Source organism: Acromyrmex echinatior, chromosome 14 (genome assembly GCF_024713525.1).
Source record: "Acromyrmex echinatior isolate Ae372 chromosome 14, ASM2471352v2, whole genome shotgun sequence".
NCBI classification, from domain to species: Eukaryota; Metazoa; Arthropoda; class Insecta; order Hymenoptera; family Formicidae; genus Acromyrmex; species Acromyrmex echinatior.
In genome coordinates, this window is record NC_141865.1 from 4,920,769 (window position 1) to 4,943,994 (window position 23,226).

The 23,226-nt window shown below is 27.8% G+C and overlaps 1 protein-coding gene and 1 long non-coding RNA gene across 16 annotated transcripts in view; one reads left to right on the forward strand and one right to left on the reverse strand.

The window, feature by feature from the left end:
* Positions 1-23,226, reverse strand: part of nrm (neuromusculin) — a 174,274-nt gene that overhangs the window by 99,150 nt on the left and 51,898 nt on the right. The window lies entirely within an intron of this gene.
* LOC147907379 (uncharacterized) lies at positions 372-22,248 on the forward strand. Its single transcript, XR_015547461.1, has 2 exons — positions 372-8,643; positions 9,001-22,248. It is a non-coding gene; the product is annotated as an uncharacterized LOC147907379 (long non-coding RNA).

A 23,226-nucleotide genomic window follows, 5' to 3' on the forward strand; every position in this document is an offset into this window, starting at 1 on the left:
ATCCGTATAGCTGTATACGTGCCTATGTATGTGCACGTATACGAACTAAGAGAGAGAGAGAGAGAGAGAGAGAGAGAGAGAGAGAGAGCGAGAGAGAGAGAGAGAGAGAGAGACAAAGATCAACGAGACTGACAATGAGTAAGTGCGTTCCGCGTTTGGCGGTGGTGCAATGTTTGCTGTACATTTGTTGCCAGAGCGACATCGATACCGTCTTGCGTTGGCAGTCTCGATGAGACGGAAACTGTGTGTTTTAGCTTTACTGCAAGAATCTTCATTTTGTGAAACGATCGGAATTATTCAGCAGAATTATTTAATCCTTTCGTATCCCTTTTTTGGACAACAATCTATTATTTTGCGATAGAACATTGCATATTCAAATTTTGTTATTATCTAATATCTAACATAATATAGTGTTTGCAATTATTAATATTTTGGAACTATAAACTAAGCATACAGCACAATAACAGATTATCTCATCTTTTTCGAAAAATTATAAAAAATCATGTTTGTTATTTATAATTATATTTAATTATTTTTAATTATATTTTAATATTTAATTATATTTAATTATTTACAAGTTTTAGATGCTTATTAGCATCAAATTATTATTTATATTTTTTTTTCTGCATATCCTATAAGCATTAATATTATTAATTTGCTTGCCAAATTAATTTGTAATATTACCATTCTAATTCTGTTAGGATTGCATTTCAAGATTAAAAATTAAATTCAGCATACAGATTGCAGGATTAGATAAGTATATAAAATTCACATCGAATTATTTAAGCATTAAAAATCCAACTTGACAGTTCAAAACTTTCATTTCTTAGTTGATATATATAGGTATTTATATTACGATTTTAAAAAGTACTTTGTTTAATATTAAGTATATTTAAACTGTAATCCCCCGTATTATAAATTATAGTTTAATTTGAAACTATAGTTATGATGAAAGGCAAAAAGCTAACTTAATGCTACGCACCGTTTAATACGACTGATAGAATAAATATTATTGTACCCATTTAAAAGCATATATCGATTATATTCTATACAGCTCGATTATATTCTATACAGCTCGATCGTACAAGTTATCGACGTTGATGTGACAAAAATCCCATGAGATATGTTTTTCCAATGAGCTATTTCATCACAATTGGGTGTAGTTCGGAGCAAGTATTAACGTGAAAACTTTTCGAACGAAAATCAAGCCTATTCTCTGTCATCGAAAATAAAAAAAGTACCGCTTTAATATTTGCACTCAATATCATTTTATCTTGACGTCGATATACGACCATTATTCAGATATCGCAGAGCCGCCTCTTTTATCCAGTTTGACAAATGAATTTTGAACGGTTTATCAAATACTTTAGTTTCGACAAAGTCGGATCGAATGACCTATATTTCGAACTTTAAAAAAATGCGCCATAGAACAAATAAACGCTCTCTTGCATCGCACGCTTTAAAATAAATATTTTAAAATCAACGTGTTTATATGAATAGCAAAAGGTAGTCATATCTGCTTGTACAAGAAACTCACATACATTTTACCCATAAAATGTCTAAATTGTAACAGAATATTGGAAAGCGTGAAATGACATTTTAAAACATTAAAATTGGACTTTTTCTTTTGAAATACAAAGTTCTTTAGCAAAGTGAAAATTATAATACACAAGGTAATAAAATATATTTAACCCTAGTATGTCATTCATGAGTTCAACGTACCCTGTGCGATATTTTTGCATTGTTTAATTTTTTTATAATATAATTTGAGAATCCGAATTAAATTTAAATTTTAAATTGGAATCTTGGAATATTAAAATAATAAATAGACCCGCTTTTTATTCTATTTATTAAACATTTTAAAATTTTTATCCAAAGTGGTCATTTTTTGCAAATTTTTCCAATAACATTTCTTTGAAGCATTGTAATTAATTAAAAATATTATTTATTTGATTCATATTTATCTGTCTTTGTCTGACTTCAAGGTATAAATTTCATATTCTAAGCAAAAAAATATCTACTCAGTCCAGAGATATAGCGTGACAAAGTTGCAAGGTTTCACAAATCCTGATGAGACCGAGAAGGTAACTAAAAATAACAATGACTTACTAGGGTTAATTATTTTTAAAGAATGAGTGAGAGAGAGAGAGAGAGAGAGAGAGAGAGAGAGAGAGAGAGAGAGAGAGAGAGAGAGAGAGAAATTAATCGAAATTTTGAAACGCGCATTTTTATCTTTGTGAATGAAGACGATATAATTATTGTTCCTTATAACTCTCTTACTTTCAATTTGTTTACTCGATAAAGGATGCAGCATCATGTGCAATATCGCATTAAATTACTTCCTAGATATACGCTTCGATGGCTCGATTTCGATTACTTCTCATTTGAATAGGACCAATTCTATCAATCAGATCGCTTCGAGAACTCAGCATTATTCTACAAGCGTTATCAAAGGTTTCCTCTTTAAAGATCCATTAACTATATTGGTGAGCTCTTTGTGTATTAATAGTATGAATTATTAATATTCAAATAAATATAAATTATTAATATTGCGATATAAATGATATTTTTATTAACATGCCATTAAAGATATTATTTATTTTAAAAAATAAATTTTTTTAGCTCTGTGATATTTTATATAAAATTTTTATAAAACTTATAAAAACACTTAGATTAAATATATATAATCTAAAATTAATAAAAAATGTATGTAAGATGAAAAAATATTTTTCAAATTTTTATGTCTTTTTTAAGTATAAGGCAAATAAATTATATTATAAATTGTATTATACGTATAAATCAGCGTTATCGTTATACTGTATTAATAGGTATGTATCAGATATTTTTAATGACTAATAATGGACAATAAAGTCAATAATTCTGCATCCTTTGTTAATTAAATACATCATATTATTCTCGATATGCCACAATCGCGATGCAATTTTTACTAATGACGATAATATAAACAATAGATAGATTAAAGCATAGATTGTAATTTTGTTATGCATTGCACACACAGACTATTTATTGAGTTTATAATTATATAACATTTTTTAGATCCGGAATTGCAACGAAGTTTTCGTTAATATTAAATATGCATTTACCATCGCGGACGTTCATTGTTCCAAAAGTACTTGTAATGCATTAAAACAGCTATTGCGGTCTATTGGAAAACTCTTCTTGACGTGAAAAATCTATTTTTATATAATGTAATCAACAAAAAGATTATTATTCATCTTAGCAATTTTAAAAATTTATTATATTTTGTTATAAAATCGGTGTAATGTATAAAATAATTAATGACTCGAGAATATAAAATGTGTAATAAAATTAATATAAGAAAAAGTAAATATAAACTGGATTGCAGTAAACAGTGCGCAAGTAAATCATTTACTCAATAAGATTGAAATGAAATTAATCTATTAAAAATTGTCATACGTTTCATCGCATATTTAGACTATCCATAGTAAAATCTTCAAATAAAGTAGAAATCAGTCAATCAATAGAAAAAATCTTATGATTCAAACAGAAATCGAAGGCTTCAATTTCAGGAAACTAAGTTGCAAAATCAAAAAAAGACAATATTGGCTCTGAATCATAGTTTAATCAAGTACAGTAGATCAGAAAAATGTGATTAATAAATTATAAAACGAGTTAAAATTAATAAAACAGCAGAGACAGAAGTGACTTTGCAATTATATACACTTCATCATGTTTTATTCTTGCTGTTTTATTAATTTTTTAATTTTGATTCGTCTTATAATTTATTAATACATTCTTCCGATTTACTGCACTTTGTTAAATCATGATCAAAACCATCTTCACTACAGTTTTCTCTTTTTATGCAATCATTAATTGCTGATATTCTCGGAATTGTATCTTCCGACCTCTCTCTCGAATCATGGAATTTTTTATATTAATTGACTTTAATTGAAGATTTTATGTGCTGAAGATAGTTCAAGTATATAACGAAATGTGTGGAAATTTTTAATGTATTGTTTTCATTTCAATTTTATTAAATAAATAAATTAAATAATTTATTTGCATTGCTTATTGTACTCGATTTGTATTCGCTCTTTATTGTATTGTTTTATTACATTTGATGTAGTGCTGTTCAAGTTGTATAAAGTTAATAAAAAAAAAATAATATCAGTATAATTACCAAATTATTTTTTTATATAGCGATAATTTCTGTTTCTATAAATTACTAATTATCTCTTACAAAAATAAAAATCATCAATAACGCAACAAACAACGTTATTAAGTAGATACACTTTTCATAATTATTTTGCTCATTTAAACTTATTTCAGATATTTTATTTATGTTCTATAAGCTAAGCAGACGTAATTTAAAGGAAAATCAAGAAATTCACGTACGTTCCTAGTCTTTTTGTCTAATAATCTATTTATTCTGCTACGCGACGCATTAACTAACCGTTCGTGGTTAACTGTGCGGACGACGATGCGGCGAATTCCACCACAGCATTTACACTCCAACGTTTAATCTATTCTCGTAAAGTTCAGTATTATTTCAACATTTGTTCGTATCGCGGTCTGCTGTTAGCCATGACTTCTCTGGTAAATGCACATCACAGTATTACTACATGAATAAAAAATTCTATGACTAAACAATCGTAAATAAATGATAGTCACTGTAATTTTTTTTTGTGAAAAATGTTATCTTTTGTTGTCTCAATCATAATGATGAGATTTTAGACTTTAGTTAGATTTTTTGTTCTTCCTTAAAAATATTTTTTCCTAAGAATAGTCATATCTTTTAGATTTGGAGTAATTTGAACAAAAATTTGAAATGTATTCTATCTCCGCGTATCTCTTATAATACGTTCTCTCAAGCATTTTCTCTCATTCACCTATCAATATCTTTTTCTATCTTTAATTCATCGAATTTTACTTTTGTTACAATGACGTTTCATTAATTTTAACTTCGTTCGACGCTGTCAACTCGATCGCATCAACTTGAAACTTATTGCAAAAACATCAACGATTCGCTCAGAGACGTTGATACCGACAGACACTTGACTCTCTCGCCAGTTCGCCCTCGAACAAGTCTATCGGATAGCTGAGAAAAATGCCCGTACTCATCGATCATCGGTGAATAACAGTGTTTGCATCAAGTATGTCTCTTCGCGTTACCGGAAACCAACGGGTTTGGTCAATAGCATGCCGTTCTTTTGTAACCTGACAGTCACTGTGTAACTAGTCGAGTCTGTTCTCGTAACTTTTGAGCGAGAGAGATAGGAGTTCATCTCGGGAGGGATGGCAACATGACAATATCCTAGTCTTGTTGCGAATTGTTAGAACACATCCGAAATCTGCAATAACCCTTCGATCTGCAGGCAAGTCGTTCTGCAAGCAAAACGTTCACAAAGAACTTTTCCACTCGGACTTGCTGGTTAAGCGCCACTCGAGCGATGATGGCATCGAGCAAATACGAAGACCGTCACTGAGATATCGTAAGCTTTTCCAAAGCAGTGAGCAATAAATGCGGGTTTCTCTCTCGCTTAGATAAATAGAGGATTTAACGCAGCGGAAATAGCGATTGATAGTGTGATATAATGAAACAAACATTTTTCATTATAAATACGTATATGAAATAAATTAATAAGTAATTTTTATATGTTCTTTAGTTTCTTCTTTGTAGAATAATTACGGCTAGTAAGATCCATGAATAAGGTAGAACATTCTGTATATTAAATTGATTATTGCCAAATTGATAAAAACCGGGAAAAGTATTTAAGAGATATTGCATTTATATTAAATTGTCACGATTTAATCATTTTGTGCATCAATGCATTTTTCCGATAATGAACATAATAAAATTGGCATCTTTTGTTCGGAAAGCTGAAGTATCTAATTGATAATTTGTATGTAATAAGCAGATGTTTTAAAAGCTTATAATTATTTACAAAGCAATTTCTTGTCTCAAGAATACAAGAAATAAAAAAAATTTGCTTTATTGCACTGTAAAAAAGTATATAAAATTGTATAAACAATACATAATAAATATTATACAATTTATATAGTAGAAATATATAAAATTGTGCTTTTTTTTTTTAAATTGTGTTTTAAAAATTGATACTTTATTTAATTATAATTATGTAAATATATCTTACATTAGATAAATAATAATATATTTTACATTTTCTGTATTATTTATATACAATATATATAAATATATATAAATATAATTTTTTATAATCATATAATGGTAATATTTAAATATAAATGATACATCAATAATATATCAATAATGGTAATGTCACACATATTATATTATTTGCATTTTTATATTATATACATACCAATAACATAACTTTAAAAAATTGTACATAATTTGTTGGCGAATTAATTCGTAAATGTTTCTATAAATTTAGCTTCAATTAAAAATTTACTTTTCCAAATTATGTAATTATTACCAAGAGCAATTTTATTGGTAAATTGTGACTTTTTTACATGTGTGTAAATATACGTCTTTAATAGTAGCTTTCAAAATTATCCACTACAATTATTGTAATTTTATGTATAACTTTTTACTGTGTACAGAGACACATTATTTAGTAAAAAATACAAATTTCGTCGCTGATAATGTAAAAAGTTAAAATGGTTCATAATGTTAAAATGGTTAAAAATATTCCAGCTGTTGAACTCGGTTTCTCTCACGAGAAGAGACAGATTTGACTGGAGTTTGGTATAGGTATGCACTGCGTTCGCCGTTAACGTATGTCCGCATAGGAAACGGACAATTAAATTTGATTAAGCTTCATGATCTACGCGTTTCACGCGTACGAGTTCGCTCGGATGTTTTTAAACTGAAAAATGTATGCGCTGCGAACTAATCTTTTTTTCTAAGCTGCGACATTTATTCTGATGCATACATGTATCATTGTGTAGCATTTTTTTTTACAAATACATACGTGCCGTGTCCCTCGATACTACTGTTATTTATAATATATGCATAAAGTTGTATGTACCGAAACGAGTTTGCCGTTTCGGTATATACAACTTTATGCATATATTATAAATAACAGCGTATGATTGGCAACAGGCGGAATATTTGACTATACTTTCACTCTTATATGCATGCTGCTATAAATCATAAAAGTTTAAGTTTGGAACTAATATTGACAGTTTCTCTGAATAGAGCAATCTATAACAGGAATCTTGAAAACGTTCTCTCACTCCATTAAAAATTTTTCGCGTTGCCTCATTAGAAAATTAAAAGAATTGTCTCGTCTAGAAACTCAATGAACAATAAATGGCATTTAGTCTCGTTTCTAGACTTTCTAAAATAATATATTGAAATTTGATATAACTATTCTTTGATAAAAATAAAGCCTCATAAAAATATAAGTTAATCTTTTAAACTTCGATTGCTTGTATTATTAAAGGAATTGAACTGTATCGAATTATAGTAAATTGGATATATAGTATAATGAGACATTTGGAACAATAGCTGTTTAGGAATTGTTTAAAAAATTATTAATAATTCAATGACCGAATAATTTAAAATATGTCATCACATTATTCTAAAAGCTATCTCTTGCTATCGAATAAACTAAATTATCAATCGCGTTTATCGCTTGCATCGTTACAGAGAAAAGTAACGTGGCTTTTAGACTTCCAGCTTCGTATGCAGTGGCATACATTAGAGAATAGCTGCTAGAAAAGTGAGAATGCAGACCATAAAGATGAGTATCTTCTCGTTGAGTAAAGACTATCCCACAGTTATCATCCTAGTTATCATCCATTCTTTTAATCTTAGATACACTTATCTTTTACCAAGAGAATATCCCAGCCTATCTTTGTAAGGAGATCTTTTTATGCTATATGTTTACTGTATTGCATATATTATATGTGAGAGATTCTAGAGATGAAATTAAAAATAATAAAATATATATATAATTAAAGATTTTTAATTTTTATACTTCCTTTTTGATAATTCAGCAAATTCTTTTTTCAGATAAAATAAGTATATATATTTTATTACGTATCCTAAAGTATACATATTACAAAATTTATCGAAATTAGTGCGTTCTTCAAATTCGAATAATTAGCAAGAATAATTATATATCCTCAGATTTAAATGTTTGACACTATGAAAGCAGATTTATCCGACGTATTTCAAGATCTACTGCATTCAGGATATATCATTTTATTCTTATTGTTCATTGAATGTTAAACGAGAATAAAATGATATCTGAGTGCATTCGGATGAATATAATCCAGAATTACATTTTTTATGGAACAAAAGAAATATTTATTTGATATGATTTTTTTTTTCATATTTGTTCTTTTTTTAACTTGTTAAAAAATTAGTACAACAGAAAAAGAGAAAAGATAATTTGTCCTAAGAGAATATCAACATTGCAGCTCTTTTCGGATGACTGAATATATAAGAGCATAATATGGCATAAGAGCACAATTCACAATCGAGCTTCTCATATTCATAGAAGTGTTCTCTTGAATGTTCACCATCCGATGTTCATCAAAAATGCTATTAACAGAAAAAGATCAAACTAGCTTGCGAACGTTAAGTCTGCCTCGTAACGATACGGTCTGCAAAATCTCACGGGAAATGCAGTGATGACGAGGCTGGTAAAATATCGTGGCAAAATATCACAGGTAACGTTAAGAAATAAATTACACAGTGTAACAAAATACGTTTACGTGTGAAATCATTAATTTAATATGCGTTCATCATATTTCGATTACAAATTTAAAATTATTTAATGTGATCATCTAACACGATCCGAGATCGTACGAAAATATAGGTCTCTGATAAACAGTATTTGAGGTGTTACACCATGTAAACAACTTTTCGATTTGCTCTTCTACATTATATGCTCGAGATGTAAGAGAATAAGACGCGATGATCGCCTACAGCTGTTGTTTTCTCATTATTCGTAACTCGAGATAAATTTAATGTAGAAAATTATTGTACAGTGTCACGCTATGTATTAAATATCATGATGATTATAGATTTTAACAATATTATTGCTGCTACATGTGGGAATTTCCGAGAGAGCTTTCTAGTCTGAGGACCAGGAGATAGCAATGTAATGATGAAAAAGCATCTTCCGTTTTGGTTTGAAGAAACAAGTAATTATTTTTTTAAAGTGTAAATAATGTTCATCATATATCTAAATTTGACGCGAGTTTTATAATTTATAAATGCTGGTATGATTTCTACATACATGTGAACAAATTATTTACCTTCTATACATATAAATCACTTATAAGACTATATGATACTTAATATAAATGATGCTCTGTTATATTTATTATAATAAAAAATTGTTTTCTATTATAAATTATATAATTTATCGTTTCTGCTGTTTTTTTAATATTCTAAATTTAATTTTAATTATAAATCTACAATTTCGACATATTTTTTTATTCATCGCGTATTATTTTGTCTCCTGGATTTTGATGTCGAAATGACTTTAATACTATTTTCAAAATGATGACAAATAACATTAGCTTACTACCTGGAAAGCTGATGCTTAAGCTTGTGGTCGCAGAAGTTGACATTTTTTGATCTTTTTTTCCTTTTTCTTTTATTAAAAGAAACTATCTTTGCATTTTCTGTCTCGCGCCGTTTGCGTTACTGTTAAAATATTAAAATAAGTCGTTGCGTTTATTTTCGAATAAAAATCCCTCGTGCTTTCCAAACAGATCTTAGCTTAAAAGCATCTGGGCCAATAATATAATTTGTTGTTTAATAACGAAGTGAAAATACAATGCGACGCGCGAAAAACCGTCACGAGTTATTTGCCGAAATTTCAGATTAAAATAGTTGGGCTGTCAGATCGAACTGACAGGTACACGCTTAGATCCATATATAATAAATCATAGTTACCAATATATATAACGTGTTGGGGATATCTGCAATTTTTTTTTTCGTATGCGGTTATCGACACGGAGAATGATCAATAGTATCATTTTGTTTCATTTTTTGATGTTTATAAGTGTTATTTATGTGATGATGACAACAAATAACTATAAAACAATATACACATGGGTTGAAATAATCTGTAAATATATTGCAGCTCACAAGTGTATTGTATGACAAAAAAATTATTTGAGTTGGCTATTAAAAATATTAGTCAGCTATTTGTATTTAAAGAGATTTATATTACCAATAATTTATATGAAAACTGATATTTTTGATAAACTTTGTAAGCTTTTCAGTTGACTTATTTTAGAATAAATATTATATGTACTTTCATTTTTTGCAAACATATCACGCGAACAAGTTTAACTTCTATAAAATTTATTTTTTAATTTTCATTAGTATAAAATCCAAACATATTTTTAATATATTTGAATACATCTTTTACGACGTTCACTATAATATAAATACAATGATAAAAGTTTTTCATTTGCTCGTAATTTTTTTGAAAAAAACTCCAGAAATATTAAATACAATTTAATATGAATATTGATTGAATACACTAATTATGTGTTTAGAACAAAAAATTTCAGCATAATACAGAGGAAATTGCGAGTTGAAAATCAATTGTTAATATTTAAACCTTTCGAGATGAATTATTTTCGTTAAATTATTATAAATTTTGTGAATAATCGATTTGCACAATATTAATACGAGGCAACTCTCCGAGTCTTTTACTGTTTAATTTCAGTTGATAACTTCCAACTTTGATAACTGCCTGATTTCAGGGAATTATTATTTTTATATTAAAATTTAAACAAAAATAGTATACAATACATACAAAATACAATACATAGTATACAATACATACAAAATAAGATTTAAGACTCTACAAAAATCATAAATTATTTCCATTGTATTGCATGCAACAAAATTTTATTTTAAATCATGTAAAATATATGTTGCAAAGATGCATGTTAACATCTATTTAATTTTGATTGCGATATATTATCGAAGATAAACGTAAAAGTATCATAAATGAAACTTCGAATGTATGTTACATTATAATTGTTTATTCAATTGTAAAATGTATAAAATTAAAATTTGCTTTGAAAATACATTTTTTTTTCATTATTTATTTATTTAATCTAAAATTATCGTCTTGATCTGCTTTGATATTTTATATATGAATAGGATATTTACAAAAATTAATTCGATGTGACTTTTTTAGAAATAGAAAGTTTTAGAATGGCTTCATAGTGTATTATCTATTAACGCTGCATTAATATATATTTTCATTAAGAAAATTTGATTCCAAAATTAAATAATTCATCATGAGATCGAATTAAGGATTCAAATATTGAATACTTAAAATTTTAACAATAACAAATTTTAAAAATATTTTTTATTCGTATTAAAAAATATAAGTATAAAAGCTTCAGTTCTTTCTATTTTGCTTCATTTATTAAATATTGATTTTGTTCTTATTCTTTTCATTATTCTTAAATAAAATTGTATTTTGCTTTCACTTGTCCCCGAATTATTTATTGCACTATCATTCATAAAAATATATGGATGTGATTTGTAAATTTATGTGTGTTGCAATTTATTAAGCTTGGGTTTGCTAAACCCAAATGATTGTGCAGATCAGTCATCCCGGCGGGAAGGGAAAATCATCATACCAGTGTAACACTACACCTTACGTTGGAGAACCGAAAGAATGGCGGTCGAAAAAGATACACAGGAAGGGAGTTCTACCCGCATCTTGCTGCAGCTCGGTTAGCTCACGATATATCAAATTTCTTCCGCAGATCGGCTGCGCATATGATGCGTGAAGCCGTAACGGTGCACAAGTTACACTACCGGGAGACCGAGCAAGATGGTGAATACACGATGACTAGTTTACCCATGGGAATACAACGTGGTAGCAGAAGCCAAATGCCACTTGCTGGGATGGGATTAAGACGTTTTATTTCGTTTTATTTCTGAATTGTCAACTGGCAGATATTGCTCTACAGCTTATCGTCGACTAACTACTACTAAAAGGCAGAACGATATCTCGGATTCTAAATCCATGACCAGTGATCTTGTTTAACAGTATATGTTGTTGCGTTTCATGCCTGGCTTTGCCGTTTCATATTTAGCATCTCTGTTTTATAGGATGATATAAAACTGATATAAAATAAAGTTGCATTTATCTAATAATCTGAGCGTTTAAATGAATGTTTATATTTATTATCGCGTTCTTTCGAGAACAGAAATGAAGTGATGTATTTAATCAAGATATAGAGTCAGAATGATCTATATACATAAATTAAATTCTTCTTCATATAAAACTGGCGACAGTTTAGATAATTTTTAAATTAATTAATAAATTCAAAATAAACGTTTAAAACATTATACTTCAAAACATTATATTTCAAACAGTACCAAAAGAAGTAAGTAATTATAAATATTTTAATATTCAATTGCGATTGTTTAAATATTAGGATGTATAAATTATTCATCATTATCGAAAATATTTATAGAGATTAATTTTTTCAAGTTAATAACTTGCTTAATTATTTAAATATATACTTATTTGTTTAATATAATCTCCCAGATAAAAATATATATCGTATTGAAACTCTTTGATTTTAAAACGACGATACCGGAAATATATAATTATATTATGATATAATTCGATTATGATATAATCGATAATGCGAACCCTTGGGATGATGTGTACGACAAAAATTATACATTAATCACTATATTTATAAAAATAATATAGCAAAAGAGAGATGTTTTAAACATAAATTAGATAAATATTTCACGAAATGTTTTCAATACATAACAATTTACCAATGCAACATTTCGGCTATATCGTATGCTGCTTCTCTTTATACCTATTACTCGAAAATGAACATTCTATTTTATGAAATCTCAATTTTCGTGCATTTCAAAATTATAAAACGTTTTTGAGTAACTAGAATTTGTTTAAAATATATTTGACAGTTTTTAAGTTAACGAAATTCAAAATAAAAATGTAAAAATGCTTATACGTTTCAAACGGAATAAAAAACTTCTGAAATAATAGCAAATCAACAAATTCGCGGAGATTTTTCAAATTTGTCAGAATTTATAGAATTATATATTAATACAAAAATATTCACTAAAATAAGCTGACATTATTTTAACGACCAAAATCAACATCAAAATGTAGTAGAGAAACTTCGGTATATACGCCGCATCGAAAACTTAATTTATTAAGTATTGACTGTTATTTCAAATAAATTATATCAGTAAAAACTTTGTACTGTCTACTATAATATTATGAAAAAAATATTAAAAATCCGAAATATTTATATTAAAAAATTAACTTTTTTAAACCCTTGCATTTTTGTCATACATCCTATATATATATTACAAATATTACGACATGAAATACATATTTCATGTAATGTGTTTGTTGTGCACTGAATTCAATCTGTGCATTTTGTATGCTTTGGGCATAAATCCCGCCTGTTAAAAATGCTATATATCCCAAACAGGTGAGACATACAACAAACTAAAAGAATACAAGAGCAAACTACTTGTATTTTGTCATACAACATGCTTTATTATTCCTCTCACTCATGTATCATGAAATAACCACTAAATCTTTTGTCCTACAATAATCATTTTATGTAGATTATAATTTATGACGCTACTTAACGCAGTGATAAATCGATTCAACTCACAATAATTTTATTAATATTAACAGTAAGAAATCATAACACAATACTAATATAACATAAAAGCATGTAACAGAGTGGTTGCGGGAAAATTACCCCCACTCTTTCTATTTTCTGACTTCTATTTTCTGCGGCGTAAATCCCAGCGTGGCATATTTGCCGGAGTTACCCTAAAAGATATTATTTGATATTAAAATAACTACAAACAATATCAGCGTTTGCTAGATATATCGAAAATTGTATCTTAAAGATGTGTTTCGATATATATTGATATTACTTAAAGTCTATAATTCATGTTACATATATTATAGATTTTCAATACTGACAATGCATATCAAACCACGGCCTTAAGCAATTGATTGTTAATTGCTCACTTTGTAAATTCCATTATGTACGATGTTCTTAGTGATTCTAGACACTTATAACTAATTTCTACCTTAGACCATCGACTCCCAATTCCGCAGAATTATTATTGGGATCTTGATGATCACGGAGGTACAATCAGACTAATCCTGATAGTAGATATACTAATCTCAAGTTCTATCGGTTGTTTCACAGGGGAAAACTGCTAGAATTGATCAAAATTTGATAGGATATTACATAGAAAATCATGCACGTATAATAACGCGTGACTTGAATAGACATTTGATTTTTTTCTTAGAATCACAAAACTTTTACGTGATAATATATAAATACTATAGTGCCACTAAAAGTTCTCTTTTTTGTGTGTAATTCGTCATATATTTTGCAAACATATATACTGAAACAAAAAAGAAAATATCAATAAAGAAATATGAAGAATTAATAAATCTTGAATACGGTCCACTGATTTATACAGAAATTCTTCTTTCAAGCGATTAAAGGACTATGTTTTTATAGTTTCTAATTTTATAATTCATATCTAATGTCCTGGAAATCTAAACTAACGTTTCGTCATTGCTATATGTTTCTTCCCGTCTGTAATTACAATCTATAAATGGTGCGTTTCAACGAGAAATTTTTGTTAAATTGCGATTATATAAATTCGTTGGTATAGTTGTAGAATTCTTGGAATTCCAAAACTGAAATGGTGATGCATTAATATTTCAGGTAAATCAAATAAAGTTATAGAAGATGTAATATGTTGATGCTTTTAGTATCAAATATGCTATGGATATAGCGCGATCGTTCGAAAGTGAGTTTTATTAAAAGCAACATCTCAAGGTAGAACTTTTGCCTAAAAGCTTTGGAACGTTAAATCCGACCGCAGTCAGATGCAAAACCTTTTCGTAGCGTGTAAATTCTACTGCACGCGAATATCCGGAGAAAATGACATATGCGCGCACTAGAAGGCGCGTATTGTGTTAAGTCCTGAATAAGTTAGCGCGCTCGCTGTGGTCCTTTGCGCGATAATTTGCTTACATAGATACATCTGCTCATAAAATCGTTAATGTTTTAATGAGTTTCTTGGAAATATAATTAGTACATTGGCCTGTGTTAATACCTGGTTATTTTCACAATATAACCATTATAACCAATTAAACAATGTCCTGCATGTTTTATTATCATAATATAATGATTTTTATTTTTTACAGAAAGAAACAGAAAGAGAGAGAGAGAGAGAGAGAGAGAGAGAGAGAGAAAGAGAGGACTAATTAATTATTATCAAAAAGTACATAAATATTCTTAATTAATTAAAATTGCCTAATACTCTCAGAACATAATATATATAATTGTTATATATAAATTGCTTCCATCGTCAAATAATTTTTTAAATCTTTCTATCAATAATTAAGAAAATATTTTAAAGAAAACAACGATAATGCACAATATTATATCCTAATATTGTTTATAATATCCTAATAAAATTGAGTTAATTATGATTTGTTCTCTTTTCTTCGATTCAAATTAATTTCTAAAAATACATATTATAATAAAATGGATTTCTTTAAAAGATTTCTCTAAAATTCCAATAATTTAAATGAAGTCATTCAACTTTGATAAATTTTTCTATAGATTGCGAATGTCTGCTTTAGCGATCAATGTTTCGAGTGTCAAGATTAACCACAATTATTTTATTGAATCAGTTGTGTCTTTTTGTTATATACAGAGTTATCATATTGTATTGAATTGTGGATATTAAAATAACTGGAATAATTCGGTACACGTGGTAATAAATCAATTTTAAAAGGTGTACAGACTTTAACTGACTTCTCCATCACACAATCTATTATATGCGCTGCGTGATAGTATAATGTGACATTAAAGCCATGAAACTGAGATATATGAGCAGTGGTCACGTCGGTTTGCAAGAAAAACCTTTTCCTCCAAGTCGAGTAATGTATTATGAGAATAATACATACTACGCGTTCATTCTTAGTGCACATAGTAAAATGCCGCAAAATGTGATGCACCTCCTCTTTGATCTTCTATTATCTATTTAATAGAAAGGCGCAAAGAGAATATCATAATATTATATATTAATTATAGATAACAAAGAGAATTTACATATTCAAGTTTGCAAAAAAAACGATCAAATATTAGGTGTTGGAATTAATTCGTAGCGTTTTTTAATGAAAGAATGTTATTTATTTCACATGAGCATTAAAAAATACATTAATGAAAGTACTTCCCATCACTTGTAAAACGCTACGAATTAATTCCAACACCTAATATTTTTGCAATTATGCAAAATATTAAGATTTCTTTGGATCTTCATGTTCCTAGCAATAGTTTAAGATTTGCATGTAAGATTATACATTAATTATACACTAATGAATAATAACTTATTGATTATTTTCTGTGCTTTTAGTATATTATTAATATTAATATTATTTTGACTTATTATTAATATTACATGTGCTTGTAGTTTAATGAATTTATGAGTATTTTTATTTTAGTTGCATCTAGAATTTCATATTTATATATACAATATAATTAATTGCAGACTATTTTGCAAAGTTAAGCATATAATATATGTTTGTTTAAAATGGATTATGGTCTTTCATAATTAAAAATAGTAGTCTTTCGAGATGTTACTTTCGTCATATTAATTAGCAAATATTTTAAAATCAAAAACGTAGCTGCATTTGACATTATTTTTTACAAGTGATTTACACGTGCACAAGAATACATAATTTTCAATTTGCAAAGTTTAGTTTTTCCCAAGACAGCTTTTTGATGTCTCGAATCCTGTCAGAAGTATTCATTCATCGTTCTCGATCTAAATATACATATAAATCATTCAATTCAAATCCAATTATAAGAATGTCACGATAGATTTCATTTCCATTAAGAAAACGTTGCGAGGATCGCGATGCTTCGAACACTAAGCAGATAGGTACAAATTAGCAGGGCTATGCTATTTTCGTGTTCACGATATGCAGATGCGGCATCACGCAGATTGGCTCGCGCCCAAATCATTCGCCTGGCCGCGGCCGGCCGGTCGATCGTCCGTGTGCATTCGCGAAGTTGGAATACCGAGTGCTCATTGCTTCGAGAAATTGGGTAGGGTAAGGAAGGAGATCTATATCCTGCCAGTGGCAGAAGGAAAACGGATGAAGTCATACGTTCGAGATTGCTGCGACTACGATTATTCGCTCGAACACCTGCGTCTGCGATATAATAAACTTAGTCGAGATTTAAAGAAGCTTAGAATTGTTTTAAGGAGCCGAATAATGCATTATTAATTAAAGTATAAAAGATTCTTTTAAATATATGTATTATCAAAGATATGAATTTGTCGAATGTTTTTCCGCGCGCGAATCGTCTGTTTTCACAAGATAATTAATCGCAATTAATTAGGATCTTTATTCGTGTAATCATTGCATAATATTGTATTATTTATTGTAAGTTTTAATTATTGCGTTAAGTATTAAGTATTATTTTATAAGTATTATCATTTTATTAATTATTGACTTTATCATTTATTTATTGTTAATATATAATAAAAAATATATAGATTTTTCTATTAATTATTTTATTGGCATTTGTGTTTATTTAAATAAAAAATATTTGATCATTTATAGCTGTATTCATATTTCTCAAAATAATTAACGGTTTTTAATTATTATTTGAATACTCAATTATTATTTTAGAATATCTAACAATGGTCTACTATTATGCTTTGAATATGTTATATAAGAGTAGCGTGGCTCTTCTATTTTTGCACTTTAATTAGCCTTCTAGAAAGGTATATACTATTTAAATTTTTCTTTTCCAAGTTTAATATAGTGCTTTATTTTTTCATAACAAACATAGATAAGCGAACAACAATAGAACATACTTATGTTTTGAATGAGCTATATAAAGGTTCGTGATACTTCATTCGCTTTGAATTAACTACGAAATACAAAAATTAAATTTCCATTTGCTATTCTTTGCTATTCTGGTATCTATCATATTCGAGCTAATTTTACTACTAATTGTGAAATTTTTCGATTTAAAATATCATATCAATTTAATTATTTAATCTTTATTTAATCTTCACAAGACGGGAAAGCTGCTAATAGTAGATGCTAAAATGATATATTTTGAAACAAAAACATTAATTGTAATAAACAAATCTTACTCAAGATAAAGCTGTAAAAATTTAAAAATCCTTGCCTTTTAAAGGTTAAGAATTCTTTAAATTTTTCCTTAAGAAAATTTGATACTCTAAATTCACATTAAAGAATATTTTATGGCAAAATGCGATATTTCTAGGACATTCATTTAATTATTTATTTGTATAGATAATATGCACATCATCTATATTATATGCTTATTATAATAACTATTATATACAATAGATTAGCTTGTTACTTAACGTAGAAAAAACAAACAATTTTCCAGTATGCATTACATTTATGAAAACTCTTATGGACATTATTGTCGACATAGATAACGTTACACGCGAGTTTGTTCGTGATAATTCTCACGCGATTTCGCAATTCGAGGCAACGAGTTTAAAATCGTGCAGCGAGGTAGCACTTCTCCTTACTGCCAATGAAAAAATCATTAATGGACATACTGAAGAATATATGTGCATCGATTATATGATAGCTGATCTGTACCATGTTATAAACAGTGCATAAAAAGATCGAAATACGAAGTCTCGTTGAAATACCCATACTACACATGAATTACATATCAGACCTGCTGTGTGCAAACTTATCGGCAGATAATATTGACGATTGGAAACTATTTCGGATAAAATTTGCTTGGGAAAAATAACGTGCATGGAAAAATAGCTGCATGTGCATACTGTCTTTTATTATCTTTTATTAAAAAGCAGAAACGTCTTTATTGAAGAAATCTCATATATTATTCTGGCTATATTATTTGGAATAAGTGAATAAAAATTAAATTATTTTGTTAAAAATATATAATGTTCCAAGGATTTCGTTTATTCGCAGATTATTTCAAAATTACGTTTTACTTTATAAAAGTATCGATATATAATTTCTTTTTTTTTATACGTGCAAAAATTTAAATATTCAGAAAATTACTGAAAACATGAAGATTGCTAATTATACTGGCAGATTAATGTAATATTGTACATGTGTATGTTTTGCAAAAGCTTACTGCAAATGTCACGTAATAATCATTATGTAATCATTTGGTATAATATTAATTCCGTTTGCAAAAATATGTATTTTAAAACAAGAAGATATTAATCATAATTTTTTAACACTAAGAAGAGATAATAATTAAAGAATGACAAAATTTTTCATAGCATATAACTAAATAATCTGTGCATAAAAATCATAATAACTGTTTAATATTGTTATAATACTTATTTCAGACTTAATATGTGCATCTAGCTTACAATGAAATTATCTACGAAATTATCCATGAAATCATCCATAAACCAGTCGCTCAGAATATACACATAAAATGAACTCTTCGGAGTAGAGCCGAAGTAAATCTCCTCGAATTTCCAGCGTTTACCGACCTGGAACCAGGAGAGACGAGCAGGCAAGAGTATCGATCCCCGACAGTCAAAACCGTTCTTACGGAAAAGTGGTTTACGATCTATGCGAATTTGGTGGGCGAGAGAAGGCGGCGTCGTCTTGAGGCATCACGATCGTACAAATAGAAACGCTCGCAACCTTCTGTGAAATTCTCTCGCGAAATCGTGAGACGAGAATGTATTTTCATGATGGGATGAGAGACTCATGATGTAATCGACGTAATCGGCGGCGGATGACAGCTACGGTGGTTTTGTCGAGCGATCGGAAGGCGCAGCGGTCGTGGCGGCTTGCCAATTTCTTGCTATACGAAAATAGGTGGAGGTCGCGGACCCAGAGATAGATAAAGAGAAAAGAGCGAGAGAGAGAGAGAGAGAGAGAGAGAGAAGAGACAATATTTCAAAGAACAAATAGAGGAAGAAACGGAAAATGTCTCTTATTCCTTAGAACGTTGCACGGTAAAGCGCCGTGAAATCGTATAAATGAACAATCGATATATTCTACTTATTTGCGTATGCTTGTTGCCTACGTCTTCATTCCTTTATTTAACAAATGCAATAGTACAATGTGTCGATGGAATATATCTACACAGATATTTCAGATGCAAGATGATCTCTGATTGAAAATCGAGATGTCTTTTGCGGCTATGCTTCAATGAAGTATTTTAATTTCAGAAGCAGATATTATAGATTATTGAGTTTAATATAATACCATTTAATAATGCATTTAATAACATATATTTTAACTATATTATACAATTATATATGTACTGTGTGTGTGTGTGTGTGTGTGTGTATGTGTTATTAAATATTATGTTATTTCTTAAATGATAATTCTTTCATGAAATTGTTATCTTCTTCTCAGAATATAAATAGAAAAATGGTTATCAAGAATATTTTTAAATTATAACTAATATGATGAAATATGAATAATCTCGCGAAAGTAGAAATAATATTTTATTTTATCATTTAAAAATCGGACACTGATATTATATGATATTATTAATTAGAACATTTTAATGTATATATAAAAAAATCTCTTTAGAATGAATTACATTATATTAATAAAAATGAAAGGATAAATAACGATATTTAAAATTTAATATTTAAAATAAAAGTACATATAAAATATTAATTTTTAATTATCTTGTGTTAATTACATTTCTAAATAAGTAATTCAGCTGCGATATTCACCAAATGTGTATTGTATATATGTATAAATCAAGTAAGTTAGTATATTATTATCTCTAAAATATTAGATATTTCACGATTTTATTTAAAAAAATGTAATGTAACAATATAAACATAAAAAATTGAAGGAGATAAGCTACTCGGGAATATCTTGCAAAAAAGCAATTAATTTAACTTAAGAAAATATTAATTAATAATGAACTTTTTAAGTGGTTTTTAATTCACCAATCATTATAATTTCACCATAAAAAAATTTTTAAAGGGAATAAAACTTTTTATCTTCCCAACAATTAAGTACTTCAAGTTGTGTGTGTTACATATGTGACGTATAATATATGTATAACGTATACGCACATATATATGTATATATGTATATTAAAATCCATAAAATGATAGGTTTATTCTTGATCTCAGATGTACTTTCCAATTTTTTCTCCAGGAAATTTTAGAAGTCGTAAATAGAGCGCTGGAAATATACGCACGTTTCGATCAAAGCAGTTACGAATTTCTTCCTAAACGAAACACTGCTGCACCAATATCGGGGATTCATATTAAAAAGCAGGCATGTCGGGGCTTGACTCTGCACTTTATACAAGATCAAATTTATTGGCAGTTAGTTTTAGTACCGTTATAAAACGTCCTGTTCTCACATATCCATCTGCTGTTACTGACATTTGAAACTTTTTATTGTTGTCAAATCAACAATCTTACATATTACAAAATAGGAATGAAAAATATGCTACGTTAAAACAATTGACTCTAACAAATACAAGCACGATTCATTTTATTTGAAAACATCAAAAATTTATGAATGGAATATAAGCTGGAACATTTCGCTGAAATATATATATGTTATAATTGTATCTGAGATGTATCTCACACGAGTGGGTATAATTGTATGCTGTATAAGTAAAATGTAAATCAGAGAATAATAAAACTGTGCGCGCATTAAAGTTATCAATATGTCATACATACTTTTTAATTAAGCGTATATATGTAAATATATATATCTCATATTTATCTTTGTTTCAAGTGACTACAAATAGTATAAAGTCTTTATAGAATTAAACTTGTGTTTATTCAATATTTTATACTCAAAGTCATTTACCAAAATTATAATCAATTTTTTGTCATTACATTTAACGATTCTCCTTAAAAATTAAATGTTACTATATTCTAATATTGTTTGAATATCCCTGAATGTTATTTCACTTGATCTTTTTTAATTTTCACTTACATCGAGAAAAACGTTAGTATTTATAAAAAAATTTCCACAAAAGATAGATTCTGTTAATATTAATTATCTCATATCTATGTTAGCGACCAATTACATTTACATTTAATTACATTAGGTGTATTCAATTAGATGTAAATAAAGTTCTGTCCCTTGACGGTACATATAATTATACTATTTACTTTAAACTTAATGCGGTGGTGTCTGAGCGAAATATACGTGAAACTTACTTTCGAATAAACATATTTATTTATTTTTATTATAATACGTATATAACGTATTTATTAATTTTTATTATAATATTTTTATTATAATATATTTATTATAATATTATATTTATTTTATTATAATATTTTAATATAATATTTTATTTTAATATAATTTTTATTATAATATTTTAATAATATTATTAAAATATTTATTATAATTACGATTTTTATAATACAATTTTTTTGGAATTGTTATCTTTTTCCTAGTGTATTTTTTTTTCTTTAGCAAACCGATAATTTATTGCAGTAGATATAGCCTTGTCCTCGTTTTATAAAATATCTGCGGTTCTCTGAGAATTCATGCTGTGATGAAATGGTTTCTCGATATACCAAAATAGAAACTAATATGTATGTAATAACTCGCTACAATTTACTTTATAGAATTTGCTACATAACTAACTATTAAAATGCAAAATTGATTGTATTATTAAATATTCGTCGAAACTGCTTGGCCAATAAGCAGAAAATTATTCCTATGCTTTTTTAAAAATACTGCAATAATATTAAAATCATAAATTCATCTCGAATAATAAAAAAAATTTAATATTTCGTAATAATAGAATTATATTTTGCAATAAATATATTTCAATTTCGTGTCATAAATGCATCATTGATTAATTTATAATGATATTTTACACGAAAATAATTTAAAAAAAACGCGCTTGATTAATTTTTTCTTTATGTTTTAAAACATGTCATATTGATACAATTGAAAGATACTCGAACTTCAATAATGAAAAATTGTTGTAACTTTATTCATTAATTATCTTCTTCGTGAGCAGATTTCATAGTAAAACTTTTTCATATCATCGCTAACGATTATTTCGTCATCGAAGGAAATTTCTAAAAAAGGCGTCATATACATAAATTTTTAAAACATTTGATAATTATTTAATTATCAATACGTTTAAAAAATTTTCGTATGTGAGATATCGTAATTGCGATTCTTCCATATACATAAAGTGTTCAAAATA